Source organism: Protopterus annectens, chromosome 13.part0 (genome assembly GCF_019279795.1).
Source record: "Protopterus annectens isolate FY-2018-M chromosome 13.part0, PAN1.0, whole genome shotgun sequence".
Lineage (NCBI taxonomy): Eukaryota > Metazoa > Chordata > Ceratodontiformes > Protopteridae > Protopterus > Protopterus annectens.
The window spans coordinates 472,946,646-472,969,772 of record NC_056747.1 but is presented as its reverse complement, the minus strand read 5'-3'; the positions used below and the strand labels follow the sequence as shown (position 1 = coordinate 472,969,772).

Here is a 23,127-nt window from a genome sequence, read left to right as displayed (position 1 = left end):
TGAGTAAGACTACCACAACAACCCATAAAAGTAATCTGACAATTATGCAACTTGAATAATGGCTGTTGTGCTTAAAATACATTACAGCTGCTTATCCCATATTTTCAAGAGGCAGTGGGGAAACTGGGTTGCAATCAAATAACAGCCTTATTAGATTTATAGTAAATACATGTAAATACTTACTGAAAAAAATCTCTTACAAGCAATTATTTTACTAACCACCAGATGACTAGAGGCTTCTCAGCTTCCAAAAACACAAACAAAAAAGAAACACAAGTTGCCTGTTTTCTTGCTTATTTATACTATTTATTGCACTTTTTTGCTTGCCACCTACTTTTATATTATATCCACGTACTGTGTACTGAACTACACTGTTGTACTACAAGTGCCTGCTGCACTGTGCCTGTAAAATCAAATTTTATTGCTGTTTTCAAGGTTTAGCAAGCGTTTTTGTTGTTTCCACTGTTAAGAATTTACTGGTATTTTTTTCACTGTTTTAAAGCTGTTTTGTCTGCTCTGGTTTTCCCACCAAGCAGTACTTGATTAACTGAGCTGTTAAGTGTTAACATAATTCTTTAGAGCCTCCTGCTGATTTTCTGTGGTTTTAAACATTTTTTTTCAGTCTCTCTCTGCAATTTTTCTGATGCGTTAAACATTATCTAGTGTTTCCCGCTGAATCTAGGGTAGCAAGTAGTTGTTGCATAGTCCAGATCCAGGCCTGCTGTTCTGGAACTGTTTTGTAGTAGTTTGTTTGCTCTGAGCACATTTTCCAAGCCATCTTGGATTGGAAGGGGCCTATCTGCACTTTTTTGAGAGAATTGTGTTGATTGGGATCTGACTAGTAAAGGGAAGCTGGTCTTAGGCTTGGAATAAGTACCCCTTTACTCAATCTCAAATCAGTCTAATGCTACATCTCAAAACTATATCTTATACCATGGGTTACTCTACACCATACCCACTTTACTTCTCTAACTCACATGCCAACTTCCTATCAAACCCAGCTCTATTATATTCAACCTCCGACAGCCACTACACTTTCTATACAACCAAAGGAACCCTCCTGCTCCATCACGCTCTCTCTCTCGCTCTCTCTCAATATCTTGTTTAACTTTACAAGTACAAAGTCTTTACACTTACACCCATATCCCTTAAACCAAAATTCAAATCTTGATGCCACTACCACTGCCTCTCAAAACCACCCCCACTCTCTACTCTGACCACCTTAATCTATCCCCCCAACCAATAAGCTATCAAAATTTCCACTCATCAGAACTACTTAGAGCAAACTGTCACCTAAACCCTCCCCAAAGAAATTTGCCATTGCTGCTATCTATATCCCACCAGGAAACAATATTCCCATCCTTGAATCTATCCTCTCATGGATGTCACTATATTCCTTATGAAACCATCCTATTAGTTGACGTCAACACTGACTGGCAAAAAACTATCTACAACCAGCCCTTCTCTCAACATTAACCTTCATAGCTTTCACCAACTACTTACTACACCCACTCGCTTCAACAAAAATAACAGCAGCTCAACCCTGCACTGGATTTTAACATCTGCCCCAACCTCTATCAGAACCCTACCTCCATACCAGACTCCCTAAGCAACCACCTCTCTACCAGAGTACACACACACACTATTCAGAAACCCAAGTTCCATCTCTATAGAGAACATCGCAACCTCTCCTCTTTTAATAATACCTTCAACAACAAGCTCAACTCCATAAACTGGTCCATTCTGAAATACACTTCCCTAAATGACTCAGTCTTACATTTCAATCATACTTCCTTGCCATCCTTGACTCTCTGGCACCTCTTACAAAAGTTAGAATTAAAACGACCCACATCCCTTGGTTCTCAAAAGACACCCTCTCACTTATGAAAAAAAGATAGCACCTGGAAACAATGGATTAAAACAAAATCCTCTTCCCTAAACCAAAAATACAAGAAACTCTGTAACCTTACAAAAAAACACTAACATGGATAAGACGAAATTCTATTCCAATGCCCAACATACTCACAACTGTAACTCAAACAATTCTGGCACTCTATTAATAAAATCCTGCACCCAGGCAACCCTACCACCCCACCCCCTAGCCTGACAAAACTCACCTTGGAACTGCCACTCTTCTTAACTCTTACTTCGTACAAACTAACCCAAAATGGTCAGAACCATCATCTAACACATACTGCCCCCAGTTCCACTACTAACACCTCTTTTAAGCTTAACCCTATCCCACCTTCTTACGTAAAATCTCTCCTGCTTAAATTAAAACCATGCTCTCCCTCCTCTGACAGTCTCCCTACCCTCTTTCTTAAATTAGCTGCTCACTCAATAGCCTACCCTATTTCCATCCTGATTAACAGATCCATACAAGAATCCACTGTCCCAGACATATGGAAATCCTTTTACACCATTCCCTTACATAAAGGAGATAATAGCAATGAATCATCCGACTATAGAACCATTGCAATCCTCTCTCCACTATCTAAACTCCTTGAAAAATGCATACATAAACAATTACTACACCATCTAATAGAAAAAAAAAATTCCGAACATGGTTTCAGAGCCCACCACAGAACATCCACTGCCCTTCTGTCCTTTACTGAGACTGTCACAAACACCAGAGAGAAGAATCTACTCATTTAGTCTCTGACTTCTCAAAAATTTCAAAACCGTCTCATTCCAAACTTCTTCATAAACTATCTGATCTCAAAATATCCTCCTCTACTACTAAATGGTCCTCTAGCTATCACATTAATAAACAATCAGAAAGATGGCAGTCCTCTTGCTCCCTTTACTTACCCATTCATACAGGGGTCCCCTCAAGGCTCTATTCTTGGCCCTCTACTCTAACATTTTTACCAACCAATTACATACTTCCTGTGCAACATCCACCCTGGTACAATATGCAGACTATTCCACTCTCATCACCTGTTCTGACATTTCTAACCACCTCTCTATCCCTAAAAACAGTTTCTGGTCCATAGAAACTGGTTAACTGATAACCAACTAATAATTAACCCCAAGAAAACAAAACGTCTACTCTTTCTTCCAAAATCGCCTTCTCACCACAAGACAACCTTCACCATTTCCTCTCTTGATAACACCACCATTCAAGCAGACCCACATACAAAGCCCCTCGGCAAAATCATCGATGACCAACTGAAATGTGATACCCATATAAAACACTATCAAAAAGACAAATCACAAACTCGGCTTACTTTACAAACATAAGAGATACTGAGCCAGACTCTAAAACTCTAGCTTAGGCTTTTCTCCTTCCTTGTCTACTATATGCCGCTCTTATCTTTACACATCTGCAACACACCCTCTTAACTAAACTCCAGCATACCTATTACAGTGTTGCAAGATTAGCCAGAAAACGACCTAAAAATTACATCACTGCCTTGCTCTAAAATAACTTCACTGGCTAGATTTCCCCCAACTCCTGCTTCTTTCCCAGCTGCAACTCTCAAACTCTCTACTCTCCAAACCACTGTCCTTGTCCCTCTCTCCTCACTTATATCCCTCCATACTCCCAACCGTACTCTCTACAGCTCAGACCAGCACTTGCTAGACACCTACAAACCTAATAAAAACTCCTTTATAAATACAATATATCCCAGGCATGGAACAAGCTTCCCCTTAACATCCAAACCATTACTAGTACAAATCTCTTTAAATCCGAACTCAAAAATTTCCTCCTAAATACCAACTGCCATTGCCACAATACTACATAATACCATCTGCCTCCCCCCACACCTCCTCTGATATTCATCACATTGCTACCAAAGCTGTCATTCATCAACTTCCTTTTAACTTAAGACTCTCTGCTCTTGTTTTGTAGTCCGATTGCACTGCAAGGCCAATCTACTCTTGTCTCTCACCTACATACACCTGATTTCAAAATATCAAGCTATTATTAATCTGTAATCAACAACTGTGTACAATTATTTGTAAGGCTACTTGAAATTACTACAGTACACTTGTCTAGCTTCTATTTTTTTCTTTTGCCTGTATAAAATTTGATTTTTCTTGTAATGTATATCTACACTTTTGAAATGTTTTTACAAATTGTCTTGTCTTATCACTGTGGAGCTTTTCTCCTCGGGTCTCCACTGAAAATGGACCACTGGCTCAGTTGGACTAACCCAGTTAACAAATGACAAATAAAGAGTTTTGTTTTCAAGTTTTAGCTTCTTGTCTTTAAGCCTTGCATCTGAGCAAGTTTCTGCTTGTTTGCGTGTCACGCAATTGTGCGCCAAAGCTGGACAGTTAAATTAAACAAATTCTCCCTTAAAATCCAGGCAAAAATATCCATTCACCAAGCTTCTCCTTAATTGTTTTTGAAAAAGCCACCCCTAGTGAGAACAGTCCTCAACCTAGCATTATAGACAGCTGGACTACCCTTGTCTCTCCTGCCAACCTTGTTGACTTGGGTCTCTTCAGGTAATGCAGCAACTGCCTCATGTACACATACAACCATCGACTAACACAATCTAGTACAGACAGAGATGTATATACACCAAGAATCTAGAATCCATGGTCTCTCTCACTCAAAACAGTAACACGGAGAATGTTGTCAACTCACTCACCACTACATATTCACATAGTACCAATACTCAAACACATAAATCCACATACAAGTAGGTTCTGTAGAAAAACTTACTGAAACATCAGAGACTTCCAAAACACAAGTATGCTACAGGTGACACAGTCTCCACAACACCCATGACACATACCAACACCAGTGCCTCAAACACCACGCCCACAAGGCGTAACACTCAAAAAACAAGTTTTCTTGTTATTTAAGACTCAATAGTGAGACATACGATGTCCCACTCACCAGGCTGGACAAGGTGAAAGTCAGTCAGCTACCTGTCTGGTGCCAGGATTCACCAAATCAAGCATGCACTCAGGTCTCTCAGCAATAAGTATCGTTATGGCTCTGTCACAGTTCATGTTGGTCTGAATGATCTGACACGTACCTCGCTGAACTATATGAAGACAGACATGGTCAAGCTCTCAGAGTGTGTGTCCCAGGCAGGTATGTCCCTAGCCTTGAGCAGCATACTATCCTCACCTAGAATGATGCCCCAGTATAAACAGAAAATGATTAATTTCAATAACTGGCATAGTTTTTGGTGTCATTCCAAGGGGTTCCAGTTCCTGTCTGCCTGGGAAGCCATGGTTGACAAACCTTGCTGCTTTGCCATAGACGGCTTGCACCTGGCACCCCTCGGCTTTTAGCTGCTGGCAAAGGCTCTTGCCTCCTCCATAGTGCTTTTTTTTAGGCAAGGTCTTGAAAAAATTACAGACAGAAATTAACCAAACAGAAGAAAATAAGAGTCATGCTGTTAAATGCTAGGAGCTTAAACCAAACAACTGCACTGCCTGGAAGATCTTCTATCACTAGAAGATGCAGATGTCTGTGCAGTCACAGAAAAGTACAGTTGTGTACCTACCATAAATGTAGATGTTCGAGTGTATTCATTGTTGCAGTCATTACTCTCGGGTTATCCTGCTGGCAGGCTACCCACAGTCGGCCTGAATTCCAAAGTCTTGGTCCGGCGTCGTTTTTTGTCGCCTCTTCCCTGACAGTGTGCCAGGGGTATAAAAGATGCAGCCGATGGCATTTTCTTCAGTTTTTCTTGCCCCCAGATGTCAGGTGCCCCCAAAAGGGTAGGCTAAATAGATTATGTCAATAACCTTGCATGTACTAAAGTAAACATTTCCTTCATCTACAAGCAAATACACCACATAGGTTGTATAGAATAGAGAAGGACAGATAAGATCCAGCAAATGAAAAGGGGGATGGTGGGAGGGTAACCTGGACTGCAACAGTGAATACACTCGAACATCTACATTTAAGGTAGGTACACAACTGTACTATGTTCATAGTGTTTCACTGTTGCAGTCATTACTCTTGGGTTGAATCCTAAAGCTGAGGATGGGTGGCTGGGCTATATACGATTAGGAGAGGCTATGAGGCACTGCAAAACTGCAGTGGCAAAGCCTGCTCTGGATTTAGAGTAGAGAGGTAAGTGGTAGTGCTTTGTAAATGTGTGCACTGAACTCCAAGTTGCAGCCTCTAAGATGTCTTTGGTTGGTACTCCTCTGAGGAAGGCTGCTAAAGTGGATGCTGCTCTTGTAATGTGGCCTAATGCCCTTAGGCACTAATTTGCCATGCTGTGAGTAGCAGAAGTGAATGCAATGGCCTATCCATTTTGAGATGGTCTGTTTTGAGATGGTCTGTTTTGAGATGGTCTGTTTTGAGATGGTCTGTTTTGAGATGGTCTGTTTTGAGATGGACTTTCCTTATGATCCTGCAGCATATGCCACTAAAAGTTGCTCAGTCTTTCTGAAAGCTTTAGTTCTGTCCAAGTAGAAGCGTAGCTGTCTGTGTATGTCCAAAGAATGCAGAAGTCTCTCACCCTTGTTCTGTGGGTTTGGATAAAAGGTAGGCAACTGAATGGTTTGGTTAAGGGCCACACTGGACACCAACTTAGGCATAAATGTAGGGTTCGTCCTTAGAGAAACCCTGTCAGGATGGAAAATGATAAAAGGTTCCACAGCCATGAGTGCCTGTAACTCGAGACTAGTCTTGCGGAGGTTATTGCTAGGAGCAGAGCTGTTTTCCAGGATAAGAATTTTATATCAGCTGTTGAGGCTGGCTCAAAAGGAGGCAGTGTGAGTTTTTCCAAGACATAATTGAGGGCCCATGCAGGTACTGTTGCTCTCCTTGGGGGTCTTATATTTTTGGCCCCTCGGAGGTACTGCCTTATTAAATGATGAGAAAAGATGGGCGGTTCCATATTGTAATGGGCTGAAATGGCAGAGGCATGAATCTTAATTGATGAAAAGGATAGGCCTTTGTCCAGCATCTCAGTTAAGTATTGTAAAATTTGAGGAATATTTGGTACAAATGTGTCAATACCTTGTGCCTGGTTCCAAGCACAGAATCTCTTCCATTTTTCTGCATAAGATTTTCTGGTACTGGGCCTCCTGGACTTCAAGATAACATCCATTACAGCTTTGGAAAGAGGAGTGTTCTGAATGACTACATTATCCGCCATGCTGCCAGATTTAAGGTCCTGAGTTGGCTGTGCAGGATCTGATTGTTTTGTTGGGTCAGTAAGTGAGAAGTTTGGGGCAATGTTCAGGCTGGACCTTGAGACAAGTTCTTTAGGATTGGGTACCAGTGCTGGCGTAGCCAGTCTGGGGCAATCATTATCATTTTTGGCTTCTCTTGTCTGACCTTTAGGAGTACCTTGGGGAGGAGAGGCAGTGGAGGAAAGGCATATACTGTTAGGTTTTTCCAGCTGAAGGATAGGGCATCCACTTTCCATGCTTGCTTGTGATAAATCCTTGTGCAGAATCTCCGTAGTTGGCAGTTGTGAGGGGAGGCAAACAGATCTATGTCAGGGCATCCCCATTTCCTTGTTATCATGCTGAAGACTTGTGGGTCCAGTTTCCACTCGTGGGGATCCATGAGGTTTTGGCTTAGTTCGTCTGCCAGAGTATTTATTTTTCCTGGCAGGAATTGTGCTTGCAGGTGAACTTGATATGTCAATGCTGTGCCCCACAAAGTCATGGCTTGTCTGCAGAGGGGGTAGGAATGTGTGCCTCCCTGCTTGTTTATGTACCACATGACTGTAGTATTGTCCGTCTTTATCAGTAGCTGTCTTAGATGAAGTAGATCCTTGAAGGCTGTCGGGGAATTCTGAACAGCTAGCATCTCTTTTTGATTGATATGAAGATGCATCTGGCTTGCGGGCCATGTGCCCCGAATACATTTTCCTGCCATGTGAGCCCCCAGGCATAATCTGATGCATCCGTTGTTAGTGTCTGGCTGGCTGTGGGTAAAGTGAATGGCTGTCCCTTGTTGTGGTGACAGGCCTGTGCCCACCATCGAAACTCCTGTTGCAGGCAGGAATGAGGGTAATTATTGTTTCCAGGCTGTGGCAATGTTGAGTCCAAACACTTTTTAGATACCATTGTAGTTTCCTCATATGCAGTCTGGCATATGGAATTAGCAGAATGCAGGATGCCATGAAGCCCAAAGCCTGCAGAAGTTTTCTTGCAGATAACTGGGTATTTGTTGCCAACAATCTGAAGTAAAAAGTCAGTTGCCTTTGTTTGTCTGGCGTGAGATAAACCATCTGGGCAGTTGTATTTAAGCTTGCACCCAGAAATATTATCTCTTGAGAGGGTACTAGTTTTGATTTCTTTTCGTTTACGGTGTACCCTAGGCAAATTAGTAATCTTTTTACAAACGCCAGATGCTTTAGTAGAATGTCTTTTGTTCTCTGCTTGAATAAGGCAGTCGTCCAAGTAAGGATATATTTGAATTCCTCTTTCTCTGCAAAATGCAATTACTGGTGCCAGGCACTTTGTGAAGACCCTAGGCACAGTAGATAAGCCAAAGGGCAGTGCAGAGAATTGGTAGTGCATTGAGCCAGCTATAAATCCGAGGTATCTTCTGCAAGATTGTCTGATTGGGACATGCAGGTATGCTTCTTTTAGGTCCAAAGTTACGAGCCAAGCTTTCTTGCCCAGCATGGGCAGTAGCTGCTGCAGAGTCAACGTTTTGAATTTTGGAACATCCAGAAATGTGTTTAGAATAGACAGGTCCAGTATTGGTCTCCAGGCTTTGTCATTTCTGGGCACCAAGAAAAGTCTAGAGTAAAATCCTTGTCGCTGCTCTTGTTGGGGTACCCGTTGAATGGCCCTCATGTCCATGAGGGATGAAACTTGCTTTTGTGCCTCTGCCCATTGATTGTGTGGCAGGTCTGGCATACCTTTTGCCCTTGGCAGGGTGTAAAAGTGGAACCTGTAGCCCTGAGACACTATGTTCAAGACCCATTTGTCCTTGGTAATCATGTGCCAATTTTTTGAAAAAAGTGCTAGTTTTCTCCCTAAGGAGGCTGCCAAAAGATAAGTGCTTGGTTCTGGCAGAGGAAAGTCATTGGGACTGTTTTCTGCAAGGTTGTGATTTGTCTTCTCTGCTTTTGGAGGTAGAAGCACCCCATTGCTTAGGCCTGTATGAGCCTTGAGGTTGGGATCTGCCTCTGGGGCGTCTGTATCTGCTTCTTTGTGGCCTGTCAAACACTGGAAAGGACCAATTCTTTGTAGGCCAGTTCCTGCTAAATGTGGGTGGCTGTACCTGTAAGAAATCCTTAACTGTCTGCATGGATTTTGCTTTATCCTCCATTTTCTTCAACACCTCTTCTGCCTTAACACCAAACAAAGTATCATGCTGTAATGGAGCATCCAATAATTTTGCTTTAACATGATCAGGCAGATTCTGTTCCCTTAACCAAGCATGCCTTCTAATGACTGAACCCGTAATAGCGGCCCTGCAAGAGGCCTCCAGTGAATCAAAACCACATTGCAAAGTATGCTTTCCCACTTGTTCAGCTGCATGCAATAAATCCTGCATTTCCTTGTTAGCAGAACATTCAGAATTTGTCAACATTTTCTGTTTAAGCAGTGACATTAAGTATTGCTGATATTTAAACATATGAAACTGGCAATTTAAAGCCCTTACAGCCAAGGTAGCAAGTGCAAACTCCCCCCCCCATCTGTCCAGTGCCCTAGAATCCATATCAGAGGGGACAGGGTTTTTTGCAGTGGAAGCCTTGACCCCTTTGGGACCCTGAGAAATAGTTTCTGGGTCAGCAGCAGGGTTCTTATATAGACATTTATGAGAGTCTGGAACCCTGTAGTATCTGTCTGGCTTAGCAGGTGCAGGGGGTAGAGAGTCAGGAGACAGGCCAGACTCTGAAAACACATCTACAATGTCTAAAACAGGTGGAATAGCAAGAGGTCTGTGCTGAGGTAGTAAAAAAAAGTCTCTGAGCCTTTTCTTAGATTCTGAGTAATCTTGGCTCTCCCAGTGAAAATGCTCCCTCATGGTATGCAGGGTTTCCCCAAAAGAATAATCCTCAGGAGAGGCTGAAGGAATAGATTTATTCAGCATCAGAATTCTCATAGGGAGGAAAAGAGTATCCCTGTTCAGAAGAGGAATCAAAGGAAATTGAAACCAGATCAGAAGAGTCATATTCTGTCTCTTGCCTAGGCCTCTTAACAGGAGGGGGATGGGAACCCCTGATCAAAGTAATTAGGTGTTCGGCCATCTTAAGCATTTGCTTCTTAGGCATGGAAGTCTGTCCAGGAGAATGCTGTACTTGTTTCTTTGTCTTTAGAGCTGATGTTGGCTTGACATATAATTGTGTAGGTCTGAAAACACCCTCAGAAGCTGATCCCTGCTCCGCGGCTCCAGACCCATCTGAGGGAATATTTTCCGAGAGTTCAATACCTTGAGTATCCAGAGGCCTAGTCGGCTCCACGTGGGAGTCGGAAGTGGCCTGTGGCTCTGAGGTAGCGGGCATCAGGGGCTGTGAAAGCGCCTCACTAAGAACCGGCGACTGGCCTAGCGGAGGCCTCGTTGTCGGGTTTGGACCTCGGATGCCTGTCCTTTTCCTTGTGTTTTTTATAAACTCCGGTCGTCGGCTGTTCCGACGGCATTATATAATTAAACCTTCGGCCAAAGTAATAAAAGGCAAAATCATACAGATGCTTAATAGTGCGTTGGTTAAATCTAGCACAAAACCGACAGCTAGCAACGTCGTGATCAGGGCCTAGGCAAGGAATACAGTAAGAATGAAAATCCTTATGAGGTATTTGCTTCCCACAAGAAATACAATTGTTAACTTTTTCTGACATCGGTCTCGAGCAAGAAAAAAGTTTCCCCAATAGGGTACTTAGCTGTATTGAAGACTTCGGATCTGAAATTCGATTTTGAAAATCTCAGGAGTCGGCCAACCGGCACTTGCGAACTGCTTTTGCTTCAGGCACCACGCGGCAAGAAATACTGAAGAAAATGGCGTCTTCTGCATCTTTTATACCCCTGGCACACTGACGTCAGGGAAGAGGCGACAGCAACCGACGCCAGACCAAGACTTTGGAATTCAGGCCGACTGCGGGTAGCCTGCCAGCAGGATAACCCAAAAGTAATGACTGCAACAGTGAAACACGAACATCCTGGTTTAAGGCCTCAGAGAGTACCACGGCCCTGTATGGCCACAATGCCTTCTACACCTTTAGACTGCACAATGAACGTGTGAAAACCAAAGGAAGTGATGTTTCAAACTATATTAAAGATAAATTCACCTCCCATCTAGTTAGACTGGACAACTTGGAGTTTACTCCAGTCCAGGTTACAGTGGGTAAGACCCCTATTCAAGTCCTAGCCAGTTATAGATCCCCCTCCAAGGGTCACAACACCCATGAAGCCTACTTAACCAATATGAAGACTATCCAAATTTTACAGAACACACTAGTTATGGGGGATTTCAATTATCCCACCATCAGCTGGGAAACCTACTGTAGCCCAAACTCGCTAGCACAAAACCTTCTTGACTTTGTGAATTCAAATGCCCTGGAGCAAACTGTCCACACCCTGACAAGAATAAACATTCTAGATCTGGTCCTCACCAACATGTCAAACAGGTGCACTGCTGCAACTGTTGGACCCTCATTAGTTAAAACTGACCACAAATCTGTCACCTTCAAATGGACACTAACACCAGAACTCTCAAAGGGTGAAATGAGACTAAAAAACTTCACTACTTCACTAAGGCAAACTATACCCTCCTAGGTAAAGGTATAAATGTATTCCAAACCCCACCCCAAGCTGAAAGTGGTAACTACACTGAAGCTTACACTAATGCCCTGTACAATCACTTGCATAAGCACAAACTCAGCTGGACCACACAGAATCAAAGGCAGAGCCCAAAATAAAATCAAGCTGACATGGTGGACTTCCAGCATGAACAAACTCTACAATAAACACAAAACGTTGCTGTCGAAGAAAACAAGGACAAGGAACCAACAATGGAAAAGCCCCCTCCTCAGCCTCAACAGGCAAATAAAACTTGTAAAATCCTCAAAGAGCTCCTTTGGGAGAAACAGTACAGTTCTGTATACTTACCATAAATGTAGATGTTAGAGTGTATTCACTGTTGCAGTCATCACTTGTGGGTTATCCCTGCTGGGTAGCCCACGGCCAGCCCGAAATACCAGAGTAAAGGATTTCCCTCCTCCGTCGACTGTCTAGGTATAGAGGCTGACGTCAGGTCATCAGGGCTATAAAAAGAAACAGCGGACATCATTACATCAGTTTTTCTTGCCCCCAATAGGTATGAGCCCTTAAGGAGGAGGAATTAAAGGGGGAAGGCGAAAGGGAAACAGGACTGCAAACAGCGAATACATTAGAACATCTACATTTACGCTAAGTGTACACAACTGTACTATGTTTTTCGTGTTTCACTGCTGCAGTCATCACTTGTGAAAGGATTCCCAAAGCTGAGAAAAAGGGTGGAGGAAGGAGTATAGGATAAAAGCAAGAAAAGGTTCACCAACGGGGTACTTAGCTTTAGATGGTTTGTCCCTCACTCTGGCAAAGGCCGACCAACGCACTCACGAAACTGCTTTGGGTACCACGGCAAGAAAGACTGATGTAATGACGTCGGCTTTCTCTCTCTATAGCCCTGACGACCTGATGTCAGTCTCTGTACCTAGACAGCCGATGCAGGAGGAAAATCCTTTACTCTGGTATTTGGGCCGGCCGAGGGCTACCCAGCAGGGATAACCCAGAAGTGATGACTGCAACAGTGAAACACAAAGAACATCTAGCAAGTACCGCCAAGGATAACTATAAGGCCTTTTACAGCTACGTACATAACCTAAATGGTAGGACACAAGCATGTGCATAACTGGTGGTCAACAGTATCACACACACACACTGACCCCACAGAGATAGCGAACCTGCTAGTGGATAGGTTTGGCTAAAATTTCACTCACTTACCCTCTCCTAACTTACAACAAACCTTCCCCCAACCACCCCCCCCCCCCACCTTACATACAGTATTTGAAGAACAGGTCCTCAAAGCCCTGTCCAAGGCAAAGAACACGGCTTTGATGGGACCAGATGACATCTCAGGCTGTCTTCTAAACACGCCAAAACATCACCACTAAGTACCCTTTTCAATCATAGCCTAACCACAGGCTTTGTTCCTGCTGAATGGAGAATAATTGCAGTTATTCACCCCCACAAAGGTGGCCTAGCAACAGACCCAGGGAATTACAGACCCATAAGCCTAACCATCCTCATCTGTAAGGCCAAGGAACGTATTATTATGGACTTCATAGATAAAGACATAGGTGAGCTCCAAACCCTGGATCCTACCCACTTCGGCTTCTAGAAGAGCAGATCCTGCCTGCTAAATCTGATGGATTTCTTTGAAAGTGTGACCAAGGTCATTGATGAGGGCAAATCTGTGCAAAGAGCATACCTTGAGACTTGGCAAAGGCTTCTGAAACAATCCTGCATTCAGGCATTACCAATAAACTTAGCAAACTGAATGTAAACCCCTTCGTTGCAAGATGGGTTACCAACTGGCTCACAAACCAGACGGACACTATCAAACCGGGTGACTTCACATCAACCAGCACACTTGTTACCAGTGGGGTGCCACAAGGGTCAGTGCTGAGCCACCTACTGTATGGTATATACTTCACAGAAGTTCAGATCAAAACTAAAGGGTTGTGGCTGACCAAGTCTGTAGACGACTGCAAACTAGGTGCAATCACTGAATCCCCAAATGATGTCAGTATACCTCAAGAGGTTCTCACATAAACCAATGACTGGTGTATTAGTCATGGTCTCAAACTGAATGCAGAGAAATGTATCATCATTCCCTGTGGCACAAATGTCCCTTCACACTATCAAATCAAATACAATACCTAAGTACCCATGAAATGCTAAGGGACCTGGGCTCACAGGTTGAGGGTCTGTATTATATATTCGAAGCTTCAAAATTGTGAACCTCATATGTTCTACAACATGTGAGCGAATCTTGAAACCTCGAATACATAATAAAAAAGTAAAAAAAAAAAAAAACATCTTAACGCTCGGAGCAAGCCCTCCTGCACCCCCCCACCCCCCTACTTAAATATACCAACTCCGAGACTGCACTTCAGTGCAGAAAAGAGAATTTTTCCCATTCTACACGTATGGAGCCATTGCCTTTCATCTTCAAACTTTTCAAAGTTCGATCATATGGTGTCGACCATATGACCTTCGAATTTTGAAACATTCGGTAATTTAATAGGGACCCACAGGTTGACCGCAACTTTAACTTTGCCTACCATGTGTCTACCATTGTAAGGAAACCTTTCCACATAGCTCACTTGATTAGTAAAGGCATCGCCTTAAGAGCAAAAGTTATAACCCCTCTATACTCTGCACTTATCCAGCCCATAATTGAGTATAACGCCCCATTCTGTACTGTACTAAGCACCTGCAGCAATTAGAGAGACCTCAGAAGTTTCCAACAAAGAAGATAAAGGGCCTTCAAGATGTGCCTTACATGTGCCGACTAAAGTCCCTGTCACTATACTCTGTATCATATAGACTTATTAGGGGAGACTTATGCCTGGCCTACAGAGGCAACCCAAACCTAATGAACTTACTACCTATCCATAAATGAAATGGGTCTAGAATACCCATTCCAGGGACTTAAATATGGGCTGCGACTTAAATAGGACATGCTGGAGGGACAGATTCATCTCAAAGTAACTGCCACATCTTTGGAACAGGCTACAAATTCATGTGAAGCAGAGCACCTCTATGACATTGTTCAAGAGGAACCTAGATGAGTGGATGGGGCACCATAAATTCTCACTGGGGATAATGCCCACAACCTTCCTGGACATGGGCAGTCATCACTAAATGCAATCTTGGGTAATAACTAATACTTCTACAGTATTACATTGGGTTGAAATGCCTAGGCTTAAAAATGACTTCCAGGTCGATAGCCTAGTAATCGCCTATGATCATATAATATAAATCTTGGGGGTCTTAAACCACCTCCAAATACTGAGCCATTTCCCATGCATTTCTTTCTACTTCTCATATCGAAAGTTACCAATTTTTATCTACAAGGAAGTTAGAAGTGTTTACAATGTTCCTAACTGCTTGACTTTGTTCCCCCAGCTCCTAACAGCTGGCAACTGCAGTGCAATGCTAACTATACACATTGCCACTGAAAACTGTGCTTATCCGCATTCACAATACTAGGTAAACATGGATGTAATTCTTGGCCAGACACATGTTCCTGAGCCCTTGTGCATGGAAACGTATCACTGGGCCTTGCCTTACGTGGTGCTCCCACTACAGAACTTCAACTGAATGTCTCAATGCTGAATAAGCTGACCTTAGCAGATCATTTTCAACCCACTTTGGATGGCTCCTTTAGCATCCAGGATGCTAGTCAAGCCTGTATTATCAGGAGTACAGCACCAAAATCTCTACATAGCTAAGTGGTCACATTATAATACTTAACTGAATACATACTTGAGTAACACTGTCAGCTCTGTGCTGTAGAGGGTAAAAGAACGGACAACAGCCCAGGTGACTGGTGTGTGATTAGTAGAAAGGGAACTTGCAGGAAGTGACAAAGAAATTAAGAGGCTCCAAACTACTAATCTTGCTCACAAGTGAGTGTGTGGGTGAGGGCAGGCTACTCAGTCAGGTCCTTGTGGAAGGCAAGACATGAAGTAACTGGGTATTTTCCAAGATGACTGCCCACTAATTAGCAGCTCAATTTCAGCTCTCCCAGTGTGAAAACAGAAACTCAGAAGACAAAGCCAGTAAATGAGAAGTTATGTACCTACCATAACGTTCCATGTTAGTTGTCTTCTTCTCGCCTTCTTTCTTGCTGGATGGGTTCGGAGCCAACCCTCGGCTCCGACTTGGCCTATACTAAAGCTCGAGAGCTATTTATACCGGCTCGAGGCTACCCTATATCCTACAATGCTAGGCGCTAACTACCCAGATCTCGTTTGATAGCTGAAACCATAGCAGTTCTGCTCTCCAACAAAAGGAGGAGAGGAAACCTCACTCGAAAGTCACCTAGACCTATAGCTACCAGAAGGGATAGCCTAGGGGGCAAACTGAGGCAAGAAGAAGATCCCCAAGGATCCTAGGTCTGTCCAGGCTAGGGGGATGGGGGTTGGGACGCAAGAAAGAAGGCGAGAAGAAGACAACTAACATGGAACGTTAAGGTAGGTACATAACTTCTCAATGTTAAGTTGTCAATCTCACCTTCATTCTTGCTGGATGGGACCACGTCCCTAGCACCTTCACCCTGGGTGGCTCATCGGAACAGACTCTTGAGAACAGTGGAACCAAAATTAGCCTGGCTTCAGGAGGCCATGTCTAATTTGTAATGAGAGATAAAGGTATGAGGAGAGGCCCAAGTGGCTGCCACACAAATGGAATCTATTAGTAATCTAGCCTGAAAAGCTATTGAGGTGGCTAATGCTCTGGTTGAGTGAGCCCTGGGCCTTGACGGTAGCTTTTGGCGTCTGAGCTGATAGATGAAAGTGATCACAGATGCCAGCCATCTAGAAAGGGTTACTTTGGAAACTGGAAGGCCTTTCTTGCCTGCTGCATAAGATAGGAAGACCTGCTCAGATTTCCTAGCTTGCTTGGTTCTATCCAAATAGTAACGGAGTTGACTATGAACGTCCAGAAAATGCAGTTTTTGTTCCACTCTGTTGGAGTAGTTGGGGAAGAAAACTGGAAGATCAATAGTCTGGTTTAGGTTCGCTTCAGAAGAAACCTTCGGTAAAAGGAAGGATTAGTCCTGAGGGACACTCTGTCTTTATGGAAAACTAGATAAGGTGGACGAATGCAAAGGGCCTGAAGTTCTGATACTCTTCTCGCAGATGTTATGGCGACCAGAAAAAGAGTTTTCCAAGATAGCAATTTCAGAGAGCAGGAAGCCGCAGGTTCAAAGGGGGGAAGAATCAAGGAGGTTAGAACAAATTTAAGTCCCACTGCGGCGGGGAGTCCCTGATTAGGGGCTTAAGCAAAAAGATACCTTTAAGAAAGGTTTTACAAAGCTTATGGGACATGATACTGGAGTCCGAAAAGCCTGCATGAAAGTTCGAAATAGCCGCTAACTGTACTCTGATGGTGAAGAAAGAAGACCCTGAGTGAAACAATTTGGCTAGGAAGTCTAAGACTGATTGATTGGATAGGGGCAGTAAAAGTATCTATATTTCTAGCTCCTGCCCAGAAGGAAAAACGCTTCCACTTGCTGGCGTAAATCCTCCTGGTGGATGACTTTAGGGAAGCTATAAGTATGTCACGCACAGAATGGGAAATAAGGGGAAGCCTGGCTAGGGGTGGAATTGGAGCAACCAAGCTGTGAGGTTGAGAGATTGGAGGGAGTGGTGCAGCTGTCCCGACTGATGGGTTAAGAGATCTGGCACTGGGTCCAGATGCCAGGGCTGCCCCAAGAGGTAACGATGCAGGAACAGAAACCATATCTGACGAGGCCACTAAGGAGCAATGAGGATCATGGTGGCTCTCACGGCGGTAGCTTTCTGAATCAATTGAGTGATTAATGGAAAGGGGGGAAAGGCATACAGAAGTCCCCGGGGCCAATCGTGGACTAGAGCGTCTCTGGGGGGTGGCCGGGAAGAGAGTGAAGAAGTCGTGGCACTTGCTGTTCTGAGGTGTTGCAAAAAGGTCGCAGCAAGGTCGACCCCATCTCTGAAAAATTTCTTCCACCACTGTTTGTTTGAGAGACCACTCGTGTGGCATGAGAATAGCTCTGCTCAACCTGTCCGCTATGATGTTGGACTTCCCGGGGATGTGCGTTGCTATCGGAAACCGCTGAGAGGAGATCGCCCACTGCCAAAGTCTGAGAGCCTCTCGACACAAGGGATAGGACTTGATTCCGCCCTGCTTGTTGATGTACCACACTACGGACATATTGTCCGTCTGAACTGCAATAGTCCCGATATGAAGAGAGTCCTGAAGGGCTTGCAATGCCTAAAAGTACTGCGCTCATCTCCCAGACATTTATGTGCAGGTGGCACTCGAAAGGTTGCCATGTGCCCTGGACCGTCCTGCCCTGAAAATGCCCCCCCACTCCATCAGGGAGGCATCCGTTGTCACTGTGGTGACCGGGGGAGAAGGAACAAATGGTCTGCCCTGAAGGACTTGAGGGGAGACCATACGCCAAGAAAGGTGTTTCTTGCAAGACAGGGTTATTAAAATGTTGTGTGACATTGGAAGTTGTTGAAAGGACCACTGGGAAAAAAGCATCCATTGAAGGATCTGCATACGAAAGCGAGCTAGGGGAAGCAGAGTAATGGCTGCTGCCTTGAGACCTAATACCTTCAGGACAAACCTGGCTTGGATTTTGTTGTTCTGAAGAAGGATATGAACATGCCTGCGAATATCTAGAACTCTTTGTTCGGTTAGTTTTGCGGAAAGCCGGACTGTGTCCAAGGTGGCGCCTATGAAGGTAATAGACTGACAAGGCGACAAGGCAGACTTTTCGAAATTTATGGAGTTACCTAGCCCTTTGCAAGTATGAATTAATGGTGTAATCTCTGGAGAGGAGAAGTTGACGCCTGGTGGTGGCAGTGAGGAGCCAGTCGTCTAGATATGGAAACACCTGGAATCCCTGATGCCTCAGATGAGCCGTAACCGCTGCCATGCATTTGATGAACACTCGGGGGGCTGTAGTGAGACCAAAGGGCAGGGCTCTGAACTGATAATGACTGGTTCCCAGCCGGAAGCGGAGAAACCTCCTGGAGCGCCTGTGCATCTTGATGTGGTAGCACGCATCCTGAAGGTCTACTGAGCACATCCAATCGTCCTGACCCAGAAAGGGTAGAATGGACTGTAGCGTGACCATCTGGAACTTCGTTCTTCTTACAGACCTGTTTAGTCTGCTGAGATCCAATATGGGTCTCCAGTCCCCTGTCTTTTTTGGTACCAAAAAGAACTTGGAGTAGATTCCGGATCCTTGCTGGTCTGCTGGGACTGGCTGGATGGCTCTTTTTGTTAGCAGTTTTGATATTTCTAGTACTGCTTGTTCCCTTAGACTGGCCCTATTCGCCCCATCGGCCGCATAGGAAATAAGCCGCATGGAGGAGTTGACAATGGAATTCAGGGTTGCCAGCTGGGAATTTATTTTGTCTTGAGACCCCGCAGTTGTTGGATCCTGTAAGACCTCACCCACTTCTTTGAGCATGTCTCTTTGAAGGCGGGTGAAGTGGCACAGATAATTCAGCGATCGCATGACAAAGGTCGCTGAAGAAAACATCCGCTTGCCGTACCTATCCATAGTCCTAGCCTCCTTGTTAGGAGGATGGACAGGTACTGAAGGATCAGCCAGTTCCTTCTTAGTGGCTGCAGCCACCACCATGGCGTCAACCGGGACACCCTTGGCTAAAAACTGTTTATCCGAAGGGGCTGTTATAAATTTGGAAGGCCTCCGTGGGGTAGGTTCCATCGAATCAGGGACCGTCCACGCCTTCCGCGCCACCACTTCCATGAGGGGGTCAAAGGGCGGAGACACCCAGGAGGTGGAAAGGCGAGAGCCAAAAGCCTCTAGGTAAACCGACTCGTCCTCGGAAGGATTAAGGGTAGACCAGTTCTCCCTCTGCTTCAGGATTTCAAGGATGTCTGAAAAGGAGACATCCTTAGAGGGGGACCATGGGGACCCTTCACACTCATCCAAGTCGGTATCCCATGTAATGGACTCAGGGGAGTCCACATGCTTCCTCTTACATTTTCTCTTCCGAGGGGGTTCCCCTGATGGATCAGGGGAAACCTCGGAAGAGGAGGATATTCACAATGGGGAAACCTGAGCCATTGGATCTCTATGGTCAGGAATGAGAGGATGGGTAGAGACCGCAGCAGCCACTACAGAGGGAGGAGCTGAGGGAGCCGACCGTGGAGCAGGCACAGGGGCCAGCACGCTCCTCATGACTTCGAAGGCGCCCCTATCAGACAGGGTAGAAGGTCCCCGCTCCGAAGAGATAAGGACCCCTCCCGGCACCAAGAGGGATGGCTCCGAAGCCGATGTCGGGGCCGAACTTACCAGCGCCGAAGCTCCGAGAGGGAGAATGGGGTCGGACAAGGGTCCGATGCCACTCACCCCCTCGGAGCCGACGAGGAAGTCCATGCGCCCAGATCCCTCCAAGGATGGGACCATGGAAGAGACCGGAGCCGACGACTGAGCCGAAAGGTGAGGTATCGGCTCTGACGTGTCGACGGCCACGGCTCCCACAAGCTCCGGCTCCGAACTCGAGGAAGAGTCGGAGGAGGAATCGAAGATGGGGTGGGGATAGCCACTGTCTGTTGAGAAGGGCTATGAAGCATTTGGGCTAGTGCCCGAGACGTAAGAAGTCTACTAACCATCCTCTCGAGGTCGTGGTCCGAGAGCTTGGAAGACCTGGAGGAATGGGTTCGATGACTCCGCTCCGAGAGTAAGGGAGACCTCGGAGCCAAGTGAACAGACTCCAAGGATGAAGATCTGGACCTTTTACGGCTAGCAGATGGCGCCGACACCACTATCGGCGCCGACTGAGACCTGGAATCATCGGCTCCAGTTCGAGCTGATGTAGAAGCCTGAATTTGAGGAACGTCAACTCCAACCGGAGCCGATGATGAAGACTGTGTCTTGGAAACATCGGCTCCACTGGAGCCGATGTGACAGCAGTCAGAGCACCACCAGTCGAAGGCTCTGAGCTCGGAGCCGATGGCTTTGAAGGCTTCCCCGACGATGACTTGGTCGGGGAACCTTCAGGCTTTAACAAGCCCCTCAAAATTAACTTGTTTCTGCTTTCCTGCAGGACTCTTGGACTGAACGCATGACAGACCGAACAAGAGTCCTGCAGGTGCAGAAGGCCCAGGCAATAAACACAAGAAGTGTGACAGTCTGTCAGCGACATTTTCTGACAGCACGAGTCACACTTCTTGAAGCCTGAGACCCTGGTGTCTTTTGACATCCTAAAATACAAAAAATACACACACACACACACACACACACACACAGACACACACACAGACACACCCTTTAAAACACTAAAGTCAGTCACACAAAAATTAAACTGACAAGTTAAGCAGAATAGGCCCAAAGGCCTAAACTAAACTAAACTAAACTAAAGGGGGTTAGAAAAAGATTAAAAAGGGACCGGAATGGGGATTAGCTATGAAGGGAAGCCAATGGGATGGTCGCTAACTAAAAACTAACTATAAATCTGACTAAAAGATAGAAATTTTAGAATTATAACTTCTAACCTGAAGAGCCGGTAATAAACGCACCTCGCAGCTGTAAGCGGCAAACGAGATCTTGGTAGCTAGCGCCTAGCATTGTGGGATATAGGGTAGCCTCGAGCCGGTATAAATAGCTCTCAAGCTTTAGTATAGGCCGAGTCGGAGCCGAGGGTCAGCTCCAAACCCATGCAGCAAGAATGAAGGCGAGATTGACAACTTAACATCTCATATTTTTGGTAAATTTCATTAACTGGTTAATAAATGCTCTGCCTGGATGACAGCAAAAAAGAAATTCAGAGAACCTGAAAGAAAACCAGTTATAAAAGGTGAGGAAAAAAAAGACTGGGAAGAATTCTGCAGCTGTTCAGCAAAAATCAGTGCAAGCTCCAGTTTTGGTTCAAGACATGACTTCCAGTAACCTAGAGGAAAAAATAAGTCAAATGTACTCAATGTAAGCTGCTTAAAATAAACAAAATGCTGAAGGGGTAATGTCACCTCAAATAAAAAGGCTGGAAAAAATGGAAGAAGATTTAAACAGATATTCAGATGAGCTGATAAAACTTGAAAAATCAGACACTGAAATGAAGAAAAGGTGGTCTGAGTACAAGACTATTCTAGAAAAGATGTTTCAAAAAAAGGTAGAATTAGAGGACAAAACAAATAAGAAAAACGAGGATTTTCTGCTGTACCAGAGTAACTACAAACAGGCTGTATTCATTTTAATAAAACGTAAATATGCAACTGGATTGGTATTCCACAGTAGGAACTCTTAAAAGGGCACACTGTATATGCTCCAAAACTCGCAGTGAGAAAGCAGCTCAGACATTTATTAGTAAAGATGCAAACCTACCTGCAGAAAGAGTTGATCCTGACAAAACTGTGGCAAAAGGGCAAAGTATTAACAGTTGAAGAAAGTAAAATGTTGTGGAAAAAAAGAAGTTATATACTCAGCATAATGTTCCATATGAGTAGTTAGACTTCATTTGTCAGTAACCTGTGGGTTTCGGATCCGATACGGATCTGAGCTGGCAGCTTTCCATGCTAAAGAACAGAGCTCCAAGCTCCTCCCCCTTACCCATACTACATTGCAACCTCCTTCCAGTCCTCAGATAGAGTTTGCCACCCAATGCGTGACACACAACTTGAGACAAAACCTGACAAGAATACATAAACTAGGCTCATCAGACCCAAGACACCGAGCCCAAAACACAGACATAAACCACCAAGGTCAGGGGGAAGGAGGGAGGGAGGGAAGGTTGCTGACAAGGTCTAATAACTACTCAGATGGAACGTTATGCTGAGTACATAACTTCTTTATTTGAAATAATTAACTTCATTTGATCATCAACCTGTGGGACAGAGTCCCAAGCTACCAAAAATCTTGGGAGGCTCTTAAGGAAGGATATTCCAGAGCACTGCAGAACCAAAAGAAGCCCTTCCTCTAGACACCATATCCAGTTTATAATGAGTAATAAAAGTGTGAGAGGAAGCCCAGGTAGCTGCTGAACAAATGTCATCCAGGAAAACTCTGGACCAAAATGCAGCAGAGGTAGCCATAGAACGAGGGTTTAGACCTATTTAAGTAAAAGTGTAACTGTCTGTGAACGTCCAGCAAATGAAGTTTGTATTCCCCTTTATTTTGAAAGTTAGGGAAGAATACTGGAAGATTAATAGACTGACTAATGTTTGACTCTGAAGCTACTTTAGGAAGGAAAGAAGGGTTAGTCCTGAGAGACACTCTATCCTTATGAAAAACTAAGTACGAGGGTTTCATACATAAGGCTTGAAGCTCCGACACTCTTCTGGCTGAAATAAGCACCAGGAAAGCTGTCTTCCACGACAAGAATTTCAAATCAACTCATGCTGCGGGTTCGAATGGAGGCGCTACTAAGGCTTGAAGAACCAAGGTCAAATCCCACGGAGGAAAAGGATGCTTAATAGGAGGTCTCAGTAAAAAAGTACCT

The 23,127-nt window shown here is 44.6% G+C and overlaps 1 protein-coding gene across 1 annotated transcript in view; it reads right to left on the bottom strand.

Moving 5' to 3' along the window:
- NSUN5 (NOP2/Sun RNA methyltransferase 5) overlaps positions 1-23,127 on the bottom strand; it is a 787,401-nt gene that overhangs the window by 259,297 nt on the left and 504,977 nt on the right. The gene's annotated exons all lie outside the window — the stretch shown is intronic.